The sequence below is a fragment of the Odocoileus virginianus genome, chromosome 15 (assembly GCF_023699985.2).
Source record: "Odocoileus virginianus isolate 20LAN1187 ecotype Illinois chromosome 15, Ovbor_1.2, whole genome shotgun sequence".
NCBI lineage: Eukaryota > Metazoa > Chordata > Mammalia > Artiodactyla > Cervidae > Odocoileus > Odocoileus virginianus.
The window spans coordinates 56,348,582-56,372,613 of NC_069688.1; the positions used below are offsets into that span (position 1 = coordinate 56,348,582).

At 37.0% G+C, this 24,032-nt stretch overlaps 1 protein-coding gene across 5 annotated transcripts in view; it reads left to right on the forward strand.

The window, feature by feature from the left end:
- The first annotated feature begins 240 nt into the window (after nt 1-240).
- The window catches only part of TRIQK (triple QxxK/R motif containing), a 100,021-nt gene continuing 76,229 nt past the window's right edge, over nt 241-24,032 (forward strand). For 3 of the 5 annotated variants that reach the window (XM_070477409.1, XM_020896310.2, XM_020896313.2), the window contains exons 1-2: nt 241-367; nt 20,137-20,291. The gene's annotated coding sequence lies outside the window, so the exon portion shown is untranslated. The remainder of the gene's footprint in view (nt 368-20,136; nt 20,292-24,032) is intronic. The other 2 variants (XM_020896312.2, XM_070477410.1) reach the window with 2 other exon arrangements.

Below are 24,032 nucleotides of genomic sequence, written 5' to 3' on the forward strand. Positions count from 1 at the left end.
CAACAATCAAAGAAAGTATTTCTGTGTCTTATATTTAAAAACAAGTGGCAGTCCTTATTTTCAATTTCTAGAGTCAGTTTGGAGACAGGGATGAGGGCTTGAGAATCGCGTTAAACCTTGAGGAAAGCCCACATCGCCCGCGCATTTCCGTCGGGGACCCTCGCGGAGGATAGACAGAGAGCCTGGCCAATCGGAGCGCAGGTTAGGGCTGCTCCCGCCCCCTTCCGTCGAGCCCGCCTCTTCCCCGTGCCGCCCTCTGGGAGTCCGGCAGGCTCGTCCCGCCCCCTCCCCTGAGTGACAGGACCGTGGACAGCAACATTTCCAGCCGGACACGTAGTTGGTCGGCCCTTGCGTTGGCTGAACTGAGGTGTGTGTGGTGTGTGTGTGTGTCAGGCAGGGGTGGCGAGGGGGTTGGGGAGGCCCTGCCCGGGAAGCTCGGGGTCTGGGGGTGAAAGCGGTTCCTCAGTGGGCCCCCAGTGCGTTTAGGGGACGTTCGGTCCACCCCTGGGAGCCGCACATGGGCTGGCTGGGCGGAGGTGGGCGGGGAGGGGGCTTTGGCAGTGGAGGGCCCCAGAGCCCAGGAAACCCCGTAGGAACGGTCGTGGCGTGAGGAACCTTCCGGGCGCGTGGGGCGCTCGCGGTGGGGGTGGGGCGGCGGGCACGGGGCTCGCGGGGTGGGCGTGGCCGCCGCGGTTGCTAAGGAACGGCGGGCCCCGCCCTGCCAGCGTGTCTGGCCCTGGCAGCCCGGCCCTGCGAAGCGGGACTCTGGCCGCCTGCCTGCGGCCTTCCTCTCGGGTTGGGGCCGGCCCCTCTTGTGGCCTCAGTGAAGTGGCGTCCCCTGATTTCGCTGGCCTGCTCTCCGGTGTGGTGGGTGCAGAGCTCCCACTCAGGCCTCCCTCTTCCATGTTACTCCTCTCCACACTTTTCATTTTCAGCTCCTCTCCTTCCAAATTGAACAAGGATCTGCAGACCAGAACATGCTCAGAGAAGCGTTTCAGGCAGCCTGAAGTGGCTTTATTTGCCAGGATGGTGGGGCGGGAATGAGCCTTTTCCTGGGGTTTGGTGAATGCTTGAAGCCACAAGGTACTGGTGCCCCTGTGGATGACTAGGACGAGGGAGATAGGAGATGTGATTTCTTCCACCTGGAAGTCATTTTGATTGCTGCTGCTGTCTGAGCTCAAGGAGCTTCTCTGAAGTTGAAGCAAGTCATTTTTGGACAGGTCCTAATAATGTATGATCTCCCTTTGAGACCCGCTTATGGAGAAGGGTGGTTGGTACTAAGTGACTGAAGCCCTCTTTGGCTCCACTGTCCTATTTAATGATTAACTGTGAGATAGTAACCATAGATAACCATTCATTTCACGAATCTCTTCTTTGCCCCCATCAAGCTGGCCCCAAATGATTCAGCAGAACAAACATTCCACAGAGAAAACGCAAAGGAACCAAAAGTTTGCTTTTACTTTCTTGTGCTAGGTTTACTGTATAACCCTCAAGAAGGAAGCTTGTACTGCTTGTTCACTGGGAAGATTGACCTAAATATCAGGAATCTACCTGTTAAGAAACATTTGCCATTGGGCAGTAACCTTCATAACTGTTCTCTCATCTGGGAAGTGAAGATACTTACGTGCCCTTTGGTTATAAAACGTAGTCCATGGGCTTACAAAGAGTTGGACTCGACTAAGTGACTAAGCACACATGCAACATAGTGATTCAGAATTTTTGTAGATTATAGCCCCGTTTAAATTAATTATAGAACATTAGGTATATTTCCGATGCTTTACAGTATATCCTTGTGATATATTTATTTTATACACAGTAGTTTATGCCACTTGGTACCCACCCCTATCGTGGCCCTGCTCTCTTCCAGTCTCCCCACTGATAACCAGTAATTTGTTCTGTGTGAGTCTGTTTCTGATTTGTTATTTTCATTTTATTTTTTAGATTTCACATATAAGTGATAATATACAGTATTTGTCTTTGTCTTGTTTCACTGAGAATAATACCTTCTAGGCCATTGTATTATTGCAAATGGAAAGATTTTATTCTTTTTATGTCTAGATAGTATTCTGTTTTATATATACATATGTATATATATATACTTGCACACCACATCTCTGCAGCCCCATGGGCTGTAGTCCCACAGGCTGCTCTGTCCATGGAATTTTCCAAGCAAGAATACTGGAGCAGGTTGCCATCTCCTGCTTCAGGGGATCTTCTGACCCAGGAATCAAACCAATATCTCTTGCATCTCCTGCATTGGCAGGCAGATTCTTTACTACAGTGCCACCTGGGAAGCTTCTATGTTTACATACCACACCTCTTTTATCCATTCATCTGTTGAGTATGTACCTTGTTTTTGATATCAATAGATTTGACTCTAAGTGTGAAGGTCTTAAAAATTCTGCTTAGAATATGGTTACTTTTTGGTATTCTTTCGGAATGACTAAAATTATGTTAGTGGAAAATAGCGATATATATTTAATTATATTTGATATTTTTAAGACTAAATATATCCTTATTGAACATAAAAGAATCATAGACTCCTAAGACCTAAGTTTTGGTCACACCTATTATGTACATTTAATCCTTTCTTATATGGTTCAAGTGTTAAGTATCTTTGCAACAATAGAGTGATTAGGTATATCTTTTCATGAAAAAGAAAAGGTGGCTTCTTAGCTTACTTCTTACTAATTCCCTTGTAGCTCAGTTGGTAAAGAGTCTGCCTGCAATGCAGGAGACCTGGGTTTGATTCCTGGGTCGGGGAGATACCCTGGAGAAGGAAATGGCAACCCGCTCCAGTATTCTTGCCTGGAGAATCTCATGGACAGAGGAGCCTGGCAGGTCACAAGAGTGGGACATGACTTAGCCACTAAATCAACATAGCTTACTTTTTAGTTTTGCAGTGTTAAAAAACAATGATAGAAAGGTAAATCCTCTGTACTTAGTGGTTTAACAAGCTCTGTTGTGTTGAATCAGAAGGTGGAGACAGTTCCCTAAATGAGAGGATTGTATCAGTTTCATGATTTTTAAGCCATTAAACATGGAGAAAGAAGCAGGAATAAAGTAGCTTAGTTTTTCTGTAGTGGTATTACACAGATCAAAGTTGCAAAAGCAGCAGACCAGTTAGATTGAACACCTTAAAATTTTGGCGAAGATGAAGGTAGTTTAATCCCAAAGCATTTTTTTACATACTTTGAATTTTAAAATATTCAAATATATATCTATATAAAAAATTATATGGATACCTGTGACAGAATCCTAATGGTGGATTGCAGTTTATAACCTCCATCAGGTAGAAAGTGCACTGTATTGAAAGCTTCAGACCTGGCTTCTTGCAGTAGATACATCATTCGTTAGATTTTATAATGTCTTCAGGCATCAAGTTCCTTATTTGAGAATAGAAAGAGTTGAAGATTTTTGTTGGTTTTCTACCATTTTTTTCTGAAGACTATGCTTGAGTATTATGAAAATTCTCATTATTCACAGTGATTAACTATAGCACTGAATCTTTCTGGGCAGGGATATATTAGATTTTTTAAGGTATAATTTAAACAATAATCTCCCAGGTCCTGATTTCATTTTGTCTGTTCTCCCAGGTCCTGATTTCATTTTGTCTGTTCATAGAGGTTTATTCTCTTCTCCTTTCTTCAGTATCTCCCTCAATCTCCACACATGCACACATTTGGAAAACACTGGATTATGTAGAAATGATCTATATAGGCTCTTTCAATGCCAAATTTTTCTGGATAAATATAGCATTTGAAATGAATAAAGTGGAACAACAACAAAAAAATCCCACAAAGCCAGGAAAAAGGAAATTGGCAGAATATTCATAGGCGTACCTATGAAAAATCTGAAAAGAATTTTAAGGTAAGGAAGAACATTTGATAGAATTCTTTGATATCTAACACATAGAGAGGAGAACTGTATGTAAAAAGAGCCATGATTAAGTGACAGTGGAAAGAAGATTAGGTAGAACAAAAAGAGGATGAAAAAACTGAAAAAAATGTGAGAATTGTATTAGTTTTATATTCCTGATGTAACAAACTACCACAAATTCAGGATGTTATAATTCTATATTTCAGAAGTCTGATATAGGTTTTACTGAACTGCAATCAAAGTATGGGCAGAAATTCTTTCTTTTCAGGGGCTTCTGGGAGAGACATTTCCTTGCCTTTTCCATCTTCTAGAGGCTGCACACATTCATTGATTTATGAAGATGGTTCCTCCATCTTCAGAGCCAGCAATATTGCATCTGACTTTTTTTCTGTAGTCAAATACACTTATGACCACAACTAGGAGAACTTAAAACATTTAGAGACTCAGTTAGATAGTCCAGGAGGTTATTCATTGAATCGCATCTGCAAAGTTCCTTTTGCAGTATAAGGTAACACATTTGCAAGTTCTAAAAATTGGAGCTTGGGCATCTTTGAGGGGGAACATTATCCTGCCTACCACAGTAACATACTAAATAAGTCCATATTTGAGGCAGTGAAGAGTAGAACTGATGTTATAGAAAATTTAATGTGGAGAACAGACTTGAAAAGTTACCCTAGCTAAAATACTGAATGCATGAAAAGAAAACTGTGTTTGGAGAAAAAAGAATGAAGTCCATTATATGAGCACTTGGAATTTCTGATAATTGTACCTAAAGAAGAGAACAGAACATTTCAGAAACATGTAATAAGCAAAGAGATTGTTGTTTTTTGGTTGCTAAGTCATGTCTGACTCTGCGACCCAATGAATTGCAGCACACCAGACTTCCCTGTCCTCTATCTCCTGGAGTTTGCTTAAACTCATGTCCACTTAGTCAGTAGTGCCATCCAATCATCTTATCATCTGTTGCCCTCTTCTTCTCTTACTTTCAATTTTCCCAACATCAGGGTCATTTCCAATAATTCAGCTCTTTGCATCAGGTGGCCAAAGTATTGGAACTTCAGCATCAGTCCTTCCAATCAAAATTCAGGGTTGATTTCCTTTTGGATTGACTAGTTTGATCTCCTTGCTGTCCAAGGGATTCACAAGAGTCTTCTCCAGCACCACAGTTTGAAAACATCAGTTCTTCAGTGCTCAGCCTTCTTTATGGTCCAACTCTCACATCCATACCTGACTACCAGAAAAACCGTAGCTTTGACTTTATGGACCTTTGTTAACAAAGTGATGTCTCTGCTTTTTAATACATTCTCTAGGTTTGTCATAACTAGTCTTCCAATGAGCAAGTGTCTTTTAGTTTTGTGGCTGCAGTCACCGTCCACATTGATTTTTGAGTCTAAGTGAATAAAACTTGTCACTATTTCTACTTTTCCCCCAACTATTTGCCATGAAGTTATAGGACTGGATGCCATGATCTTTGTTTTTTGAATGTTGAGTTTTAAGCCATCTTTTTCACTCTCCTCTTTGACTTTCATCAAGAAGCTTTTTAGTTCCTCTTTACTTTCTGCCATTAAAGTGGTATCATCTGCATATCTGAGGTTGTTGATATTTCTCTCAGCAATCTTGATTCCAGCTTGTGCTTCATCCAGTCCAGCATTCGCATGATGTACTCTGCATATAAGTTAAATAAGTAGGGTGACAGTATGCAGCCTTGATGTACTCTTTCCCAGTTTGGAACCAGTTCGTCATTCCATGTTCACTTCTAACTTTTGCTTCTTGTCTTGCATACAGGTTTCTCTGGATGCATGTAAGGTAGTCTGGTATTCCCATCTCATTAAGAATATTCCACAGTTTGTTGTAATTCACATAGTCAAAGGTTTTAACATTGTCAATGAAATAGAAGTAGATGTTTTTCTGAAATTTCCTTGTTTTTTCTATGATCCAGCATATGTTGGTAATTTGATCTCTGGTTCCTCTTCCTTTTCTAAATCTAGCTTATACATCTGTAAGTTCTCAGTTCATGTACTGCTGAAGCCTCGCTTGAAGGATTTTGAGCATAATCTTGGTGGTATGTGAAATGTGTGCAATTGTATAGTGATGTGAACATTTTTGGCATTGCCTTTCTTGAGATTGGAATGAAAACTGAACTTTTCCAGTCCTGAGGCCACTGCTGAGTTTTCCAAATTTACTGGCATAACGAGTGCAGCATGTTAACAGCATCATCTTTTAGGATTTGAAATAACTCAGCTGGAATTCCATCACCTCCACTAGCTTTGTTCGTAGTAATACTTCTTAAGGCTCACTTGATTTCACATTCCAGGATGTCTAGCTCTAGGTGAGTGACCACACCATCATGGCTCTCTGGTCATTAAGAGCTTTTTTTTTGTACAGTTCTGTGTATTCTTGCCACCTTTTGTTAATCTCTTCTGCTTCTGTTAGATCCTTGCCATCTTTGTCCCTTATTGTGCCCATCTTTGCATGAAATGTTCCCTTGAAATCTCCACTTTCCTTAAAGAGCTCTCTAGTCCTTCCCATTCTGTTGTTTCCTCTATTTCTCTGCATTGTTAAGAAGACTTTCTTCTCTCTCCTTGCTGTTCTCTGGAACTCTCCATTCAGTTGGGTATATCTTTCCCTTTCTCCTTTGCCTTTTACTTCTCCTCTTAGCTAATTGTAAGTCCTCCTCAGAGAACCACTTTGCCTTCTTGCATTTCTTTTTCTTGGGGATGGTTTTAGTATCCCCTTCCTGTATAGTGTTACAAGTCTCTGTCCATATATCTTCAGGCACTCTGTCTACCAGATCTAGTCCCTTGAATCTATTCATAAGAGTTTTGGTATATTCATGAGTTTTGATTTAGGTCATACCTGAATGATCTACTTTCTTCATTTGGAGCTTGATTTTCAATAAACAGAGATAGCAGGAAATAAAATTTTCTGAGCTAAAAAAGATCAATAGATGCAGAAAGGATATTTCTTATATAAGATATGACAACTCAGAGACACAATGTCAACAGTTTTTCAACTCATAATGATAAAGGAAAAAAATCCTTCCTATATATGGGAGAGAGGAGAAGTTAGTGCATTATTATCAGGAAACCAAACTTAATATAGTTGCAGACTTTTTTTCTGTAGTTTTAAATACTAGATGACAACAGAGAAATATTTTTAGAGTTAAAAACAAAATTCCATGCCATTTGTTTTGTTCACACACAGCAACAGAAAACCATTCTTAAGTATATAAAACCTCTAATCTACTTTTTACTTCTGGAGGGAAAAAGATAATAAGAAGATGATACAATATAAATGCAAAAGCAATGGTATATTAAAAATCAAAGCATGATATATCATAGATTTCTAGAATATAGAGTGGCTTTAAATAATTAAGTCTAATTAAAAATTTAAATGGAAAAAACTACATGAGAAGATATATAATATAAAAATTTATTCAGCAACAATAATCTAGATTTAAATAAAATATGTAATCTTCTGATTTATTTATACCAGAGATGAAACCTGGTAATTCAAGAGTATGAATAAATTAAAAAAATACATCCAGCAAATTGTGACCCAGGCCCACCCACATCTGGCTTGTTTTTATAGAATCCAGGAACCAAAAACATTTTTTGCGGTTGAGAAAAAATTGAAACAATAATTTTTACAAGGTGAAAGGAATATGAAATTCCAGTCTTATTGATTATAAATAAAGTTTTATTGAAACACAGTTAACGCTCATTTGCTTGCAAGTTGTCTGTAGCTGTTTTTGCATTAAAACAGCAGTTGTGAGTCATTGCAACAGTGATGTAAATGTGGCGCTATCCTTGCTTTGCACTGCTTCTCAGAGCACTGCAGATCAAAAGGACAAAACTGAGTTATAATTTGATTTTGCCTCTTCACCTGAAGAGCCTAAAGTATTTTTGATCTGACCTTTTACAGAGAAACTTTGCAACTCCTAATCTAAACTATGCATATGAACTTTGGTGTGTAAGACTGAGACTTTGATTTCAGTCCACAGTACCCAAATTTACTCAGCTATTGCCCTTCAATATGCTACTTACTGTAGCATCTCTTTGGTCTTATATGGACTAAGGTTAAAACCAGGTATAGTATTCTGTATATTTAATCACTTAGATTTTCTCTTTTTCATCTCCATGCTTTAAATGAAACAAAATTCATGTAAAGATTTAGAATATCACTTCCACAGGCAAAAGTCACTTAATACTGCTGTAAGAAGAAAAAAATGAATACTTTACTATGGTATGCCAAAATCATACGTGCTTTTAGAGATAAGCACATACCACATTTAATAAGTTGGTTGTGTATCAATCATTTGATCAGCCTATATTTCCAGCAAGTATAGGTGAATTATTTCAGAGGAAGTGGCATTGAAACGCAGTTTTGAAGGGTGCCTGTAAATTCAAGGTGAATGAAATTCTGTAGCTGGAACAGAATTTGGAAAAATAGTGGCTGGAGTTGAGACAATAAAGACCTGCTAGTCCAGGCCAAGAAGCCTAGTATATGTCATGCAAAACAGTCTTAATCTTGTAGGCAATGAGGATCCATTTCAGGTGTTTGAACTGTAGAGAAACATGATCAGATTAGTAGTAATAATATTTAGATATTGGTTCTTAAATTTTTCAAATATAGCCCTCCCCAAAATTTTCCTTAGAAAGCATCACTACAAATAAAGCTAGTGGAGGTAATGGAATTCCAGTTGAGCTATTTCAAATCCTGAAAGATGATGCTGTGAAAGTGCTGCACTCAATATGCCAGCAAATTTGGAAGACTCAGCAGTGGCCACAGGACTGGAAAAGGTCAGTTTTCATTCCAATCCCAAAGAAAGGCAATGCCAAAGAATGCTCAGACTACCTCACAATTGCACTCATCTCACACGCTAATAAAGTAATGCTCAAAGTTCTCCAAGCCAGGCTTCAGCAATACGTGAACTGTGAACTTCCAGATGTTCAAGCTGGTTTTGGGAAAGGGAGAGGAACCAGAGATCAAATTGCCAACATCTGCTGGATCATTGACAAAGCAAGAGGTTCCAGAAAAACATAGATTTCTGCTTTATTGACTATGCCAAAGCCTTTGACTGTGTGAACCACAATAAACTGTGGAAAATTCTGAAAGAGATGGGAATACCAGACTATCTGACCTGCCTCTGGAGAAACCTCTATGCAGGTCAGGAAGCAACAGTTAGAACTGGACATGGAACAACTGACTGGTTCCAAATAGGAAAAGGAGTGTGTCAAGGCTGTATATTGTCGCCCTGCTTATATACCTTATATGCAGAGTACATCATGAGAAATGCTGGGCTGGATGAAGCACAAGCTGGAATGAAGATTGCTGGGAGAAAAATCAATAACCTCAGATATGCAGATGACACCACCCTTATGACAGAAAGTGAAGAAGAACTAAAAAGCCTCTTGATGAAAGTGAAAGAGGAGAGTAAAAAAGTTGACTTAAAGCTCAGCATTCAGAAAACTAAGATCATGGCATCTGGTCCCATCACTTCATGGGAAATAGTTGGGGAGACAGTGGAAACAGTGTCAGACTTTATTTTTGGGGGCTCCAAAATCACTGCAGATGTTGATTGCAGCAATGAAATTAAAAGATGCAGAGACATTACTTGGCCAACAAAGGTCCATCTAGTCAAGGCTATGGTTTTTCCAGTCGTCATGTTTGGATGTGAGATTTGGACTGTGAAGAAATCTGAGTGCCGAAGAATTGATGCTTTTGAACTGTGGTGTTGGAGAAGACTCTTGAGAGTCCCTTGGACTGCAAGGAGATCCAACCAGTCCATCCTAAAGATAAGTCCCGCGTGTTCCTTGGAAGGACTGATGCTGAAGCTGAAACTCCAATACTTTGGCCACCTCATGTGAAGAGTTGACTCATTGGAAAAGACCCTGATGCTGGGAGGTGTTGGGATCAGGAGGAGAAGGGGATGACAGAAGATGAGATGGCTGGATGGCATCACCGACTCGATGGACTTGAGTTTGAGTGAACTCCGGGAGTTGGTGATGGACAGGGAGGCCTGGCATGCTGTGATTCATCAGGTTGCAATGAGTTGGACATGACTGAGCCACGGAACTGACCTGAACTGAAAATTCTCCAATGTTATGACTTGTAATTTCATGCGGCATAAGTTGCCTTGAGATATACCCATTTATATTCTATTTATAACGGTTCTTCCTTGAGGGAGTTATACAAACAATCCCCCAATGTCTTTTTTCCATTTTACAGATGTAAAATCTATATCTCAGATAAATGATCTGAACACAGCTCTTCCTTGTAAAGGAAAGTGAGTGAGTTCTTTGATTAGATAGATTTGAGTTCAATTCTCTACTTTTTCTTTGTTAACTGTGCATGCTTGAAAAATTCACTTAATAATTAGAAACCCTGGTTTTCCCAGTTGGATTTTATTGTATTTATCCCACAGGGAATATTATGAGAATTTCTGATAATGCATGTGACATGATTAACACAATAAATGGAAACTGCTGATATTTTTATTATTGCTAATGTTCATCATCATCATTATAAGGGTTCAACACCCATTATTCACATTTTCAAAATCCAAAGTTTTGAAAAATTATTTTTCCCAAGATTTTCACAAATTCATTTGATGCAAATCAGCCTTGAAGTGACAGGGGATGACTGATATAGTACTTACTTTTTTAGTCAGTGTCAGTATTGATAAGATTTTGCTGTGAAGTATTGCTATGCTGCCCCCATACGTGTTATATAATTATAGTAGCTATGAGACATAGTTCCTTTCTGTAGTCTCCAAGACACATCTAGCCCAAGCATTTTAGATAAAAACTACAGATCTATATTATGATTCCTTTAATAACAGCTTCATTGAGATATAATTCACAGTCATAAAATTTATGATTTTAAACTGTACCATTCAGTGGTTTTAGCATATTCAGAGTGAGGTGTATGATCATCACTAATTTTAGAATATATTTATCACCTCGAAAAGTACCCTTTATTAGTCGTTCCCCATTTCTTCTGCTGTCACCCTCAGCCATGAAAAGTGAAAGTGAAAGTCGCTTAGTTGTGTTTGACTCTTTGTGACCCCATGGACTGTATAGTCTATTGAATTTTCCAGGCCAGACTACTGGATTGGGTGGCTGTTCCTTTCTCCAGGGGATCTTCCCAACCCAGAGGTTGAACCGAGGTCTAATTCATTGTAGGCAGATTCTTTACCGGCTGAGTCACCAGGGAAGTAAGTCCAAAATATAGGCGTGGGTAGCATATCCCTTCTCTAGAGGATCTTCCCTACCTGGGAATTGAACTGGGGTCTCCTGCATTGCATGTGGATTCTTTACCAGCTGAGCTGCCAGCCTAAGTAACCATTTATCAATCTATTTTCTGTCCCTGTAGATTTTCTCATTCTGAATATTATATATAAAGAGAACAAACAGGAATGATGCATTAATTGGACTTTTTGTAAATGACTTCTTTCACTTAGCATAAAGTTTTCAAAGTTCATCCATGTTGTACCATGTATCAATATTTCATTACTTCTTTTTATGTTGAATTAATATTGAATTGTATGGTTATACCACATTTTGTTTACCTATTCATCATGGATTGTTTTCACTTTCTGGCTATAGGGATAATGCTTCTATTTACATTTGTGTACACATTTTTATGTGACCATATTTTCATTTCTGTCACATGTATACCTGGAAATGGAATTTCTAGGTCACATGGCCTTTCTGTTTAGACTTTGAGGAGCTGCCAAACTGCCTTCCCAAATGGCTGCACCATTTTGCTTTCCTACCAGCAATATGTGAAGGTTCTAGTTTCTCCACATCCACATCAATACTCCTTATTGCCTGTCTTTTGGTATAGCCATCCTTCTTCTTCTTGTTCAGTCTATAAGTCGTGTTTGACTCTTTGCAGTTCTATGAACTGCAGCATGCCAGGCTTCCCTGTGCTTCACTGTCCCCCAGAATTTGCTCAAATACATCTGTTGAGTCAGTGATGCCAGTCCAACCATCTCATCCTCTCACCCCCTTCTTCTCCTACCCTCAGTCTTTCCTGGCATCAGGATCTTTTCCAATGAGTTGGCTCTTTGTATCAGGTGGCCAAGGTATTGGAGCTTGAGCTTCAGTAGCAGTCCTTCCATGAATACTCAGGACTGATTTCCTTTAGGATTGACTGGTTTGATCTACTTGCTGTCCAAGGGACTCTCAAGAGTCTTCTCCAGCACAATACTGGAAAAACTATAGCCTTGACTACACAAAACTTGGTCAGCAAAGTAATGTCTCTACTTTTTAATATGCTGTCTAGGTTTGTCATTGCTTTTCTTACAAGGAGCAAGCGTCTTTTAATTACATGGCTGCAGTTACTGTCCATAGTGATTTTGGAGCCCCCCAAAATAAAATCTGTCACTATTTCTACTTTTTTCCCACCTATTTGCCATGAAGTCCTGGGACCAGATGCCATGATCTTCATTTTTTGAATGTTGAGTTCTAAGCCAGCTTTTTCACTCTCCTCTTTCATCCTCATCAAGAGGCTTTTTTTTCTTCTTCACTGTCTGCACTTAGAGTGATATCATCTGCATATGTGAGGTTGTTGATATTTCTCCCAGCAATCTTAATTCCAACTTGTGAGTCATCCAGCCTGACATTTTGCATGATCTGCACTGCATACAAGTTAAATAAGCAGGGTGACAATATATAGCCTTTACCTACTCTTTCCCAATTTTAAACCAGTTCATTGTTCCATTTCTGGTTCTAACTGTTGCTTCTTGCCCTGCATATAGGCTTCTTAGCAGACAAGTAAGGTGATCTAGAATTCCCGTATGTTGAAGAATTTTCCATAGTTTGCTGTGATCCACACAGTCAAAGGCTTTAGCATAGTCAGTAGAAGTCATAGAAGTCATAGAAGATGTTTTTCTGAAATTCCTTTGCTTTTTCTGTGATCCAATGTCTTTTTGAATTAGTGTTTATACCCTTCAGAAAAATGCCAGGAAATAGAATTAATAGATTATATAGTAGTTCTATTTGTAATTCTTTTAGGAACCTCCATTCTGTTTTCATAGTGGCTATACCAACTTACATTCTCAGCAACAGTTCCCTATGTTCCTTTTTCTCTACATTCTTGCCAACTCTTGTTAATTTTTGTCTTTTTGATCATAACCATTCTGACAAGTATGAACTAATATCTCATTTCCCTGATGATTAATGATTTTGAGCATCTTTTAATATGCCTGTTGGCCATCTATATGTCATTGGAAAAATGTCTATTCAAGTCTTCTGTGCATTTTGTATTTGGGTGGTTTTTTTTTTTTTTTTTTTTTTTGTAAAAGCTGAGTTGTATGCATCTTTGTTATATTTTGAATATTGACTCTGTATCAGATCTGTCATTTGCAAATATCTTCTCCCATTCAGTGGGCAGCATTTTCATTTTGCCATAGTTTCTTTAGCTGTGCAAAAGCTTTCTCATTTAGTGTAGTCCTATTTGTTTATTTTTGCTTCTATTTTCCATGCCTGGGCCGGCAATCCAAAAAAATATTGCTGAGACTAATGTTAAAGAGCATATTATGTTTTCTTCTAGGAGTTTTATGGTTTCATGGCTTACATTTAAGTCTTTAATCCATTCAGTTTATTTTTGTATATTATGTGAAAAAGTAGTGCAATGTGAGTCATTCACATGTAACCGTCCAGTTTACCCAACACCATTTATTGAAGAGGTTGTCTTTTCCCTATTTCATAGTCTTACTTCCTTTTTTGTAGATTAATTGATCATGAAAGTGTATGTTTCTTTCTGGACTCAGTTCTATTCCATTGTTTCCTGTCTTTTTTTGTGCCACTATCATACTGTTTTGATTACCGTAGCTTTGTAGTGTAGTTTGAAGTAAGGGAGGTAGATGTCTCCACCTTTGCTCTTCTTTCTCAATATTGCTTTGACTCTTCAAGGTCTTTTTGTGTTTTCATACAAATTTTATAGTTATTTGTTCTGGTTTGGTAAATAACCCTTTGGGATTTGATAGGAATTGCTTAAGTCTATTGATTTCCTTGAATAATAGGAACATTTTAACCATAATCTTTCAGTCCATGAGTGCAGTATATTTTTCAATTATTTGTGTGGCTTCAGTTTCTTTCATCAGTGTCATAGTTTTCTGAGTACAGGTCTTTTGCAACCTTGGTTAGATTTATATCTAGGTATTTTATTCTTTTTAATGCAATTATAGATGGGATTGTTTTCTTAATTTCTCTGATAGTTCATTGCTAGTGTCTAGAAATGCAACAATTTCTGTATATTAACATTTTGAATTCATTGAGGAGTCCTAACCATGGAGTCCTAACAGTTTTGTGGTTATATCTTTAGAATTTTCTATGTATTTGTATATGTATATAAATTATATGGGCTTCCCTGGTAGCTCAGCTGGTAAAGAATCCACCTGCAATGCAAGAGACTCCTGTTCAAATCCTGGTTCAGGAAGATCCTTTGGAGAAGGGACACCTAATCCAGTATTCTTGGGCTTTCTTGGTGGTTTGGATGTAAAGAATCTGCCTGCAATGTGGGAGACCTGGGTTTGATCCCTTGGTTGGGAAGATCCACTGGAGGAGGACATGGCAGTCCACTCCAATATTCTTGCCTGGAGAATCCCCATGGTCAGAGGAGCCTGGAGGGCTACAGTCCATGGGGTTGCAAAGAGTCGGACGTGACTGAGCAACTAAGCGCAGCCCAGCATAAATTATATAGTATATACATATTTTACATATATATGCATGTATATAGTATACACACACATATATATATTCATGTCATCTCTAAATAGTGAATTTGTCTCCTGTTTTCCAATTTGGATTTCTCATTTATTTTTCTTGTTCGATTGCTGTGTATATGACTTCTAATACTATGTTGAATAAAAGTGGCAAGTGTGGGTATCCTTATATTGTTACTGATCTTAGAGGAAATTGTTTCTACTTTTCACCACTGAGTGTAATGTTGACTATGGGTTTGTTTTACATGGTCTTTTTTAAGTTGAGGTACATTCCATCTATACCCACTTTGTTGAGAGTTTTTATCATAAACAGCTATTGAAATTTATTAAACTCTTTTTCTACATCCGTTGAGATGGGCATGTTTTTGCAGTTTGACAATATAGTATATCAAATTGATTTATGAGTATTGGATATGTCAGTGGGATGAATCTCACTTGAAAATGGTGTTTGATTCTATTAAATGTTGTTTGATTTGATTTGTTAATATTTTGTTGAGGATTTTTGCATATATGTTTATTAATGTTATTGGCCTATGATTTTTTTTGTGGTCTCTTTTTCTGGTTTGGTATTCAATGTGCTGTTGGCCTTGTAGAATTAGTTTAGAAATGGTCCTTCCTCTTCAACTTTTGGATTAGTTTGAGAAGAATAGATGTTTACTCTTTAAATGTTTGGTAAAATTCTATGATGCCATCTATGCCTGGACTTTGTTGAGAGTATTTATTTTTTAATAATTACTGATTAAATTTTATTACTCTTAATTTTTCCTCTTCATATTTTCTAATGCTTCCTGAGTCAGTCTTGGGAAATTCTATATCTTTAGAAATTGATCTATTTCTTCTAGGTTTTCCATTTTGTTGGCACATAATGGCTTGTGGTAATCTCTTATGAGCCTTTTATTGGCACATAATAGCTTATAGTATCTCTTATGGGCCAACTGTGGTATCAGGTGTAATGTCTCCTTTTTCATTTTGATTTAATGTTTTGAGCCGTCTCTGTCTGTCTTGATGTGTCTGGCTAGATAGTCATCCATTTTGTGTGTCTTTTCCAAAAACCAACTCTTAGTTTGATGGAACTTTTCCCTCGCTCCCTCTCACACCTTTTTTGTCTTGTTTATTTCTGTTCTGATATTTTTAATTTCTTTCCTTCTAGTAACTTTGGATTTTGTTAGTTCTTTATTTTCTGTTCTGTTAGGTGTAAGATCAGATTGTTTATTTCATATTTTTTGTTTCCTGAAACAAAACAGGCTTTTATCACTGTAAATTTCCATCTTAGAACTAATTTTTCTGCATTTCAAAGATTTTGGGTTGTTGTGCTTTAATTTTCACTTGTCTCCAGGTATTTTTTTACTTCATTTAATTTTGGTCTGTTCCTCTTTTGGTTGTTTAACTAGCATATTGTTTAGCTTCCACGTGTTTGCATTTTCTGTAGTTCTTTTTTTTTTCTTCTTGTAATTGATTTCTGGTCTCATATCATTTTGGTAAGAAAAAACTGCTTGATATATTTTCAGTCTTCTTAAGTTTATTAAGGTGTATTTTGTGGCCTAGTATGTGATCTATCATGGAGAATGTCCCATGTGCACTCGAAAAAATTGTGTATTGTGATATTTTGAGATGGAATATTTCATGTGTATCTACTAATTCCATCTGCTCTAATATGCCATTTAAGGCCAGTGTTTTCTCATTAATTTTCTGTCTATATGATTTGTCCATTGATGTAAATGTGGTGGTAAAATCCTTTACTACTATTGTATTACTGTGTTTCTCCTTTTATATTGGTTATTATTTGCTTCATTTAGGCACTCCCACACTGAATGCATTTATATTTACAATTATTATATCCTCTTGTGGGATTGATCCCATTATCATTATGTCATGACACTCTTTACTGTTGTTATAGTTTTTTCTAAAAACATTTCATCTGTCTGTGCTATGCCAGCCTTTTTTGTTTCAATTTTCATGAGTACTTTTTTTCATTTCCTTACTTTGAGTCTGTGTGTGTCTTTAGATATGTAATAAATCTTTTGTAAAAAGCATATATATGGGTCTTAATTTTTTAATCCATTCAGTGACTGGATGCCTTTTCATTGGAACATTAAGTCCATTTAAGCTTAAAGTAATTATTTGATATGTATATACTTATTGTCACTTGATTAATTGTTTTGGGGTTTTTTCTGTAGCTCTTTTTTCTTTCTTTGTTCTTTTCCTTCCATTTTGATTTGATGACTATTTTAGTGTTGTTTAGATTCTCTTTTTTTGCAGTTTTGTGTGTGTATTTTAGGTTTTTGATTTGTGGTTACTGTGTGGTTCATATATAGCAACCTATGTATGTATGTATACACATATGTATATGTGTGTGTGTGATTATTTTAAGTTTATGATCTATTTAGTTTGAAGGCATTCTGACCACCTTATATTTTCATTCCCCCACTGCTACATTTGATGTTTATATTTTTGTGCCCCTTAACTATTTATTGTAGATATAGATGATTTTACTACTTTTGTCTTTTAATATTCCTACTAGTTTTATAAGTAGGTGATTTATTACCTTTGCTGTATGTTTACGTTTTTATCAGTGAGTTTTTTTTGCATTTCATAATTTTCATATTTCTAATGTGGCCTTTTCTTCTTAGAGGAGTCCCTTTAATCTATCTTTTAGACTGAGTTTGGTGGTGTTGAATTCAGCTTTTGCTTGTCTGTAAAACTTTTGGTTTCGCTAAGAAATCTGAATAAAAGCCATGTCAGGGAAAGTATTTTTGGTTGTAGGTTTTTCCCTTTCATCATATTATGCCACTACTTTCTCATCTGCAGTTTCTGCTAAAAATCAGCTGATATGGGAGTTTCCTTAAACTTAACTTGCTGCTTTTAATAGCCTTAGCAAAGTTCCTTTGTATAACTTGTTGCTTTTAACTTACTGCTTTTAATATCCTCTTGTTATCTTTAATTTTTGCCATTTTATTTATAAAGTGTTTTGGAATGAACCTTTTTGTGTTCATCTTGTTTTGGAATCTCTGTGCTTCCTGGACTTGGATGTCTGCTTCCTTCCCCTGGTTAGAGACATTTTCAGCTATTATTTCTGTTCCTTCCTCTCTTTCTTCTGAGACTCCTATAATGTGGATGTTAGTTCCCTTGATATTGTCCAAGAGAACTGTTAAACTATCCTAATTTTTTTTTAATTCTTTTTTTTTTCTTTTCCATTCAGCTTGGTTAATTTCCACTGGTCTATCTTCCAGATGGCTTATCTGTTCCTCTGTATCTAATTTACTATTGATTTCTGCTAGTAAATGTTTTATTGCAGTTATTGTAATTTTTGTTCCATTTGGGTCTTCTTTATATTTTCTAGTTCTTTGTTGAAATTCACACTGTGTTCATCCAGTGTCCTGAATTTGGTGAGCATCTTTATGATTATTACCTTGAACTCTTTATTGGATAGATTGCTTATGTCACCTTTGTTTGGGTCTTTTTCTGAGATATGACCTGTTCCTTCATTTACGACATATTTCTGTGTCACCTCACTTTGCCCAGTTCTCTGTGTTTATTTGTCTTTATCAGATCGGTCAGTTACATTTCTTATTCTTGAAGTGGCCTTATGTAATAGACATCTTGGGTGGCCCAATGGTGTCCTCTGCTCTGGGCACCAGAACTGTATGTTCTGAGAGCGTCCCCTGTGTGGACTGCATGTGCTCTCTGTGTGGCGGGGCCAACTGCCACGTTTGTGCTGGTAGGCGAGGCTGGCCCCAGCCGGGCTGACTGTGAAGTCATGTGTTGCATGTTACCTGTAGACCTAGGGGTAGAATGAGCTTCCCGTGCAGTTGGTTGTACGGCCTGGGGAAACAGGACCGCCTCCCACCTGTTGTTGGGTGGGGCTGGGTCTGGGGCTGGGTCCTAACATGGCTGTGTGCATGGTCCAGGGGGACACTCGGTTGGTATTTATTACTAGAGAGAGGAGCCAAGCTTTGGGTGGGGAGCCCGGTGGGCCGCCGTCTGTGGGCCCGCACAGAGTCGGACACGACTGAAGCGACTCAGCGGTGGCAGCAGCAGCGGCACATCCCAGGGAGGTGTGGGCCTGTTGCTGTCCCACTAGTGGCTCGAGGCAAGAATCCAAAATGAGAATCGACAATGCTGATGTTATTGCCGTAGAGTGAGCTCCCAGAAATGCTTGTTGCCAGATTCTCTGTCCCTGTGGGGGCCCCAGTTGCTTCCTGCCTCTCTGGGAGGCTCTCTGAGGTCAGCAAGTGGATCTGACCAGGCTGCTCTCAGACTGTTGCCTTTGTGCTGAGAGGCGAAGCTTGTGAGGTTTGGGCATGCCCTTTGAGAGCAGAGAGTCTATTTCCTTCAGCTCTCTGGTTTTCCCAAACACAAGACTTCCTGGTTTTCAAAGCCAAGTGTTCTGAGGGTTTGTCTTCCTGGTGCAGGACCCCCAGGCTGGGGAGCTTAGTGTGGGGCTCAGACCGCTTAGTCCTTGGGGAGCAACTCTTAAGATTTTGATATTATTTTCATTTGTGGTTTGACAACTTGAGGAAGTGGATTCTGACTATATGGCATCTCTCCCTCTCATATTCATCTCCTTGTTTTCCCTTCTTTATGTGTTTAGTTGTAGAAGATTCTTTATGCTAGTCTTAATGTTGTTTTCATGGAGAATTGCTCTGTAAGTAGGTGTAATTTTAGTGTATCTGTTTGGGAGTAGGTGTGCTCATGGTCCTCCTACTCCATCATCTGGGCCACCTCTGCAAGAAGTTTTTAATTGTGTGACTATAATTAGTAAAAATTGTATTCTCAAATACTTATAGTTACATTTTGAGCTGCTTGTTATTATATAGCAGCTTGGAGCCACTTAAATTTGACATTCTTATTTATGTGAGAACAATTGGAACATAAAGCTAGATAGAACTTCAGTTCCTGGAACATAGTAAATATTTAGTAAATATTTTTTTGAACAAAATTAATAAACTGTACATTTTTTAATTTATTACTTTTTAATGAAAATTTGGCTTAGAAAGTAACATGTACGTAACGAATTATGGTTGAATAAATATAATTATATTTATAGATCAATTCTACAAATTGCACTAATGGAAAATAAAATTCAAATCAGTCTCTATATTCATATTTAAGTCTAAAATATAGTGGAAACATCTCTTACTGCTTTACAGACAATCACTATACAATGAATCATTCTTAAAGTGTGATCTGCAGAAGTAATGTGACTGTTGATTATAGTGAAAAAGGGTGTTTACTTAAATAAATTTGGGACACCTCGGTTCAAATAAATTTCAATAGGCTTTTCTATTACAGGACTTCTCAGAGCCTTTTAATGAAATTGTATCTTGTGTAAAGGGGGAATAGAATGCAGTGTTTTTCAAGTATATATTGGCATAAAAACTTAATTTGAATGAACATATGATAGAGTTAGCAAACCATGAACCACAACATGGAAAATGCTACTACAGTGATTTTATTTTGCATACACTAAGGAAGTGGAGATCATCCATTTAATATTTCCATATACTCTATTTGAATTCCAGTAAGAAAAAGCTATCAGAATATTATTATTGGTGGAACTGAATTTGCCAGGAATGCGAGCACAGCTTCCTCAGTAAAGATCTTGCCTTTGGAAACGTCTTACCTCTTGGCAGCATTCCAGAGTTCAGACTTGGCAGCCTCAAGGACAAAGCACAAGGTGTGTTTATTTGATTTAACATTTGGCAAAAGGTGTTTTGACTTGTGGTTTGTTTTCTTTCACTTTGTTTTTCTTGTTTTTGTTTGCTTTTGGCAATGAACTTGAGTTTGGAATTTGTTCTTTCTTACGGGAGGCAGGATTATGATGGGGAAATGTTTTTACTTGAATTTATTTTGTGATTTTGGACAAATCCAAAAAAACAGAGTGAGATCTATAAAACTATAAACTTTTATCTGATTAATTTGTTAAATCACTTAGTATTATTAATTGCCTGTAAGAATTTGTTGCCACATTAAAATATTTGATCTCTCTTGATATTTGGTACACTATGATATTTTGGTACATTACTGTAATTTGATAATTATACATTGGTTAAAATCAATGTACCTGCATAATAAGTAATTAAGTTCATAGAACAAATTAAGATAATAAAATATCTATTATTCAACATTATTTTAAATCTTTCTTGATTAATTGATATGTTGATGTCTCATAAATTTTGTAGAGAGAAGAAATTTGTCATAAAATGGAAGAAAATGGGCCCCTATTATGTATGTGACCTTATCTTCTGCTTTCTTCTTCCACTCCTCATTCTAATCATAACTCTTTAGTGGTTCCCCATATATTTGTGATGTAAACTCCAGGGCACAAAGGAAGTAGAACACTTTTTATACTTGCAGGAGACGGGACACTTCCTACACTGAGATCAAAGTATTGACATGATCAGTGTTTCTATCTGAGCACACGTATGCGGATTTTTGTCTGTTTGGTGTATGTGTAAATGTGTGTTTTGGTGTGTGTGAGAGAGTGAGAGTGAACTTGCTAAGTCAGTTGACCTTACCTAAAGATCTATATTTTTGTGATTTGGGAAACAAATTCATGTGCCCAGACTGAGATGAAGATGTGTTTCAGGAGAAACACAACCTGGAGTTACGACTGAATCAAACAAGAGATGAGATCAATTTGGGACAGAGGTTGCTGGGCAGTGTTCTGTACTTGTGCAAAATCAGGTTACACATTTTACTGTAAAAATTGCTTTGAGAAGTTCAATTGCTTTTTTTCTTTAAATTGTTCAGAGTTCAGTAATAATTTGAAAATAAACATTTTAAGTGAACTCTGTGTATTTTCATTAAAAGGGCCCATGATATGTAATCTATTCCCTGCTCCCAAATTTTGGTTAAAATAATAAAGACCCAATAGTAGGGGAAAGATTTCTAAAATTAGTGAGGTAGTTATCAAGTGCTTTTATAAAATCGTTTTTATGATGGACCTTGAAACAAATAGTATGTTATAGTGAAGTTAATTTTCAAAAGTAAAATAGAGAAGTGATTTGAATATTATTGTATTTTTCTTAAAGGTTTTTTTGGAAAACATTGGAATGGACTGTAATTTAAAGGATATCCTAAAACTGTATTTCTTACTCAGCATTTTATGTTAGAGGTAGGGTCATTTTTAACATTTGGAATGCTAAATTTGGTACTGCAAATTCAAGTTTTGATCATTGATGGAACCAGTTTTATCTAATGTCTAATTACCACTGCTCTAGTAAAAAGAACCATACTGACCTACCTAATGCAAGTATGAATATGTAAGAGAAATTGTGACATATAGACTTAGAAATAACATGAAGGGTTTACAACTCCTGAACTCCTGAGGAAGGAATAACAGAGAATTAGTGCAAGTGTTGAATTGAGAAGATTCTTTTCTTAGACTGGAGAATAATTTGAGATTTCTGACAAAGATTAAATTGCTAGTTTAAAAAATAGGACCAGTGTTCAAGATTTTTGTTGTTGTTCAGAAGCCTTCCATTTTAGAAAGTATTTTGGAATGCTCCTTAAGTACATAAACTGTAAGCATATAAGTGATAATCTATTCATCCAAAGTTTTCAACACATTAAGCAGAAGACCGTATATGTAATTTGCTGTTTTGAGTTATCCAAAGATACTTTTGCTGAAGCCACTTAGCTGATGATAGAAGATGGTTAGGAGACCACATGATAGCAGAAAGGGTACTATTTATATGTAATTAAGTTACACATAGATATTATGAGACCATCCTTTTCTTTTTTTCTTTATATATCTCAGTGACTTTTTGCATGAATGTAAGGTCTTCAAGTTCAGATTCATTTTTTCCCTGAAAAAGCTTATTTGGCGTGTGTGGTGACTCCGCAGTGAGTAAGTGATTAAGTCAGTATGATGGAACGATGCTAACAACATTTATCCAGTACGTACTGTGTGGGGAGCACCATGTTAAGTACTTTAAATGAACTAGCGATTTAATTTAATACTTACAGCAGCCATGAGATAGGAATTCTTACTGTACTGGTTTGAAAAATGGTAAACGAGCTTAGCTCAGTAAACAACTAAAAAGTGACAGAGCCAGAAAGGAAATAAGGTAAAGCAAGGAAGAGTTAACCCATACTTTATCAGACTTATCTCCTTATAAAAGAGAACTTACAGTAATTTAAAATTCAAAGCTTTTAAAATCAAGTTTATAATAATTAAGCATGAAATGTGGATGTTTTAAGTTAACGTAATAGTTCTGGAAAATATCTGTTCAAGAATGTACTGAGTATCCAGTGTCCTAATTTATTTGAGATTTTTTAGTATACAAACAATTGTACAAACATTCTACTGAAGGGAAGTCAAAATAAAAAATGGACTATTATGAAAAGAACTTTTTAACCTTTTAAAAGTAACAATTGATAGGTTGAAGGTAAAATAACTTTCTTGTTGCAACACTGATCATCTAATTGTTCATATTTTGTCATGCTTGCATCAAATCATGAAGAAATGAAATATTGATTGCTATAATATTGTTATTTATTTTAAATATTATTGACCATGACTTTGAAGAAATCTCTTCTCTCCTCACTTCTTGTATACTGAAGATGCAGCATTCCAAGAGAGCAATTAAATGTCATTTGTAAAAGAACTTTATTTTCTATAATTACAGACCTAGGTGGTCTGTGGCTTAAACAGAATGACAGTGAGAAGTCTCAGGACATGTTTTTCCTATGAAGGACACATTTAAGTGCATTTTAGCATCAAAATAGCTACAAATGCTAATGATTAAAGATTCAGTCTTCTTTTTGTTTGCAGTATATAGGGGTGTGTTTATGTGTGTATAGAGAAAAAGAGGAAGGGAAGAATAAATGTGAAAATGAGAATGAATTATGCCCAGGCTCCCTAGGTGTGTTGTTTTTAGTAGCTTTTCAGAATCCTACCACTGAAATTCACGGAATTGACTAAACATTGACATTTATCATTAAAATACAAGATACCATTTTTTTCTGTTCTCTGTTCCCTCTATGTTCTCTCAAGTGGTCTCATATTACTGTAGTGGATATTCTTTTATGTAGATGTCTCTACTATACCACTCTGACTGTCTCTGCTTGGTAGATCATCTTGCATCTATTCTTTCTTGTGAATGCTTTAAGGAGTTAAAAAATGGATATGGTTTATGAACTTCATTATTGAAGATATAATAATGTGGCACAGTGAAAAATTGAAGTGTTCCAATCACAAGGTCATTAACAAAGAATGAAAAATAATTAAAGGCAAAAGATGAAAGGAGGTTTTAAGGTAAATTTGAAATTCAAGCATGAAAACACCACTGTGTTGAGAGAGGCATAGGAGAGATTTTTGCAGAGATAGAACCTCTATTGAAAGTCTGGTTCTGTAGTAACTAGACTTTTGTACTGAAAGAGATAACATGTAAGTCTTTGGAACAGGTTATAA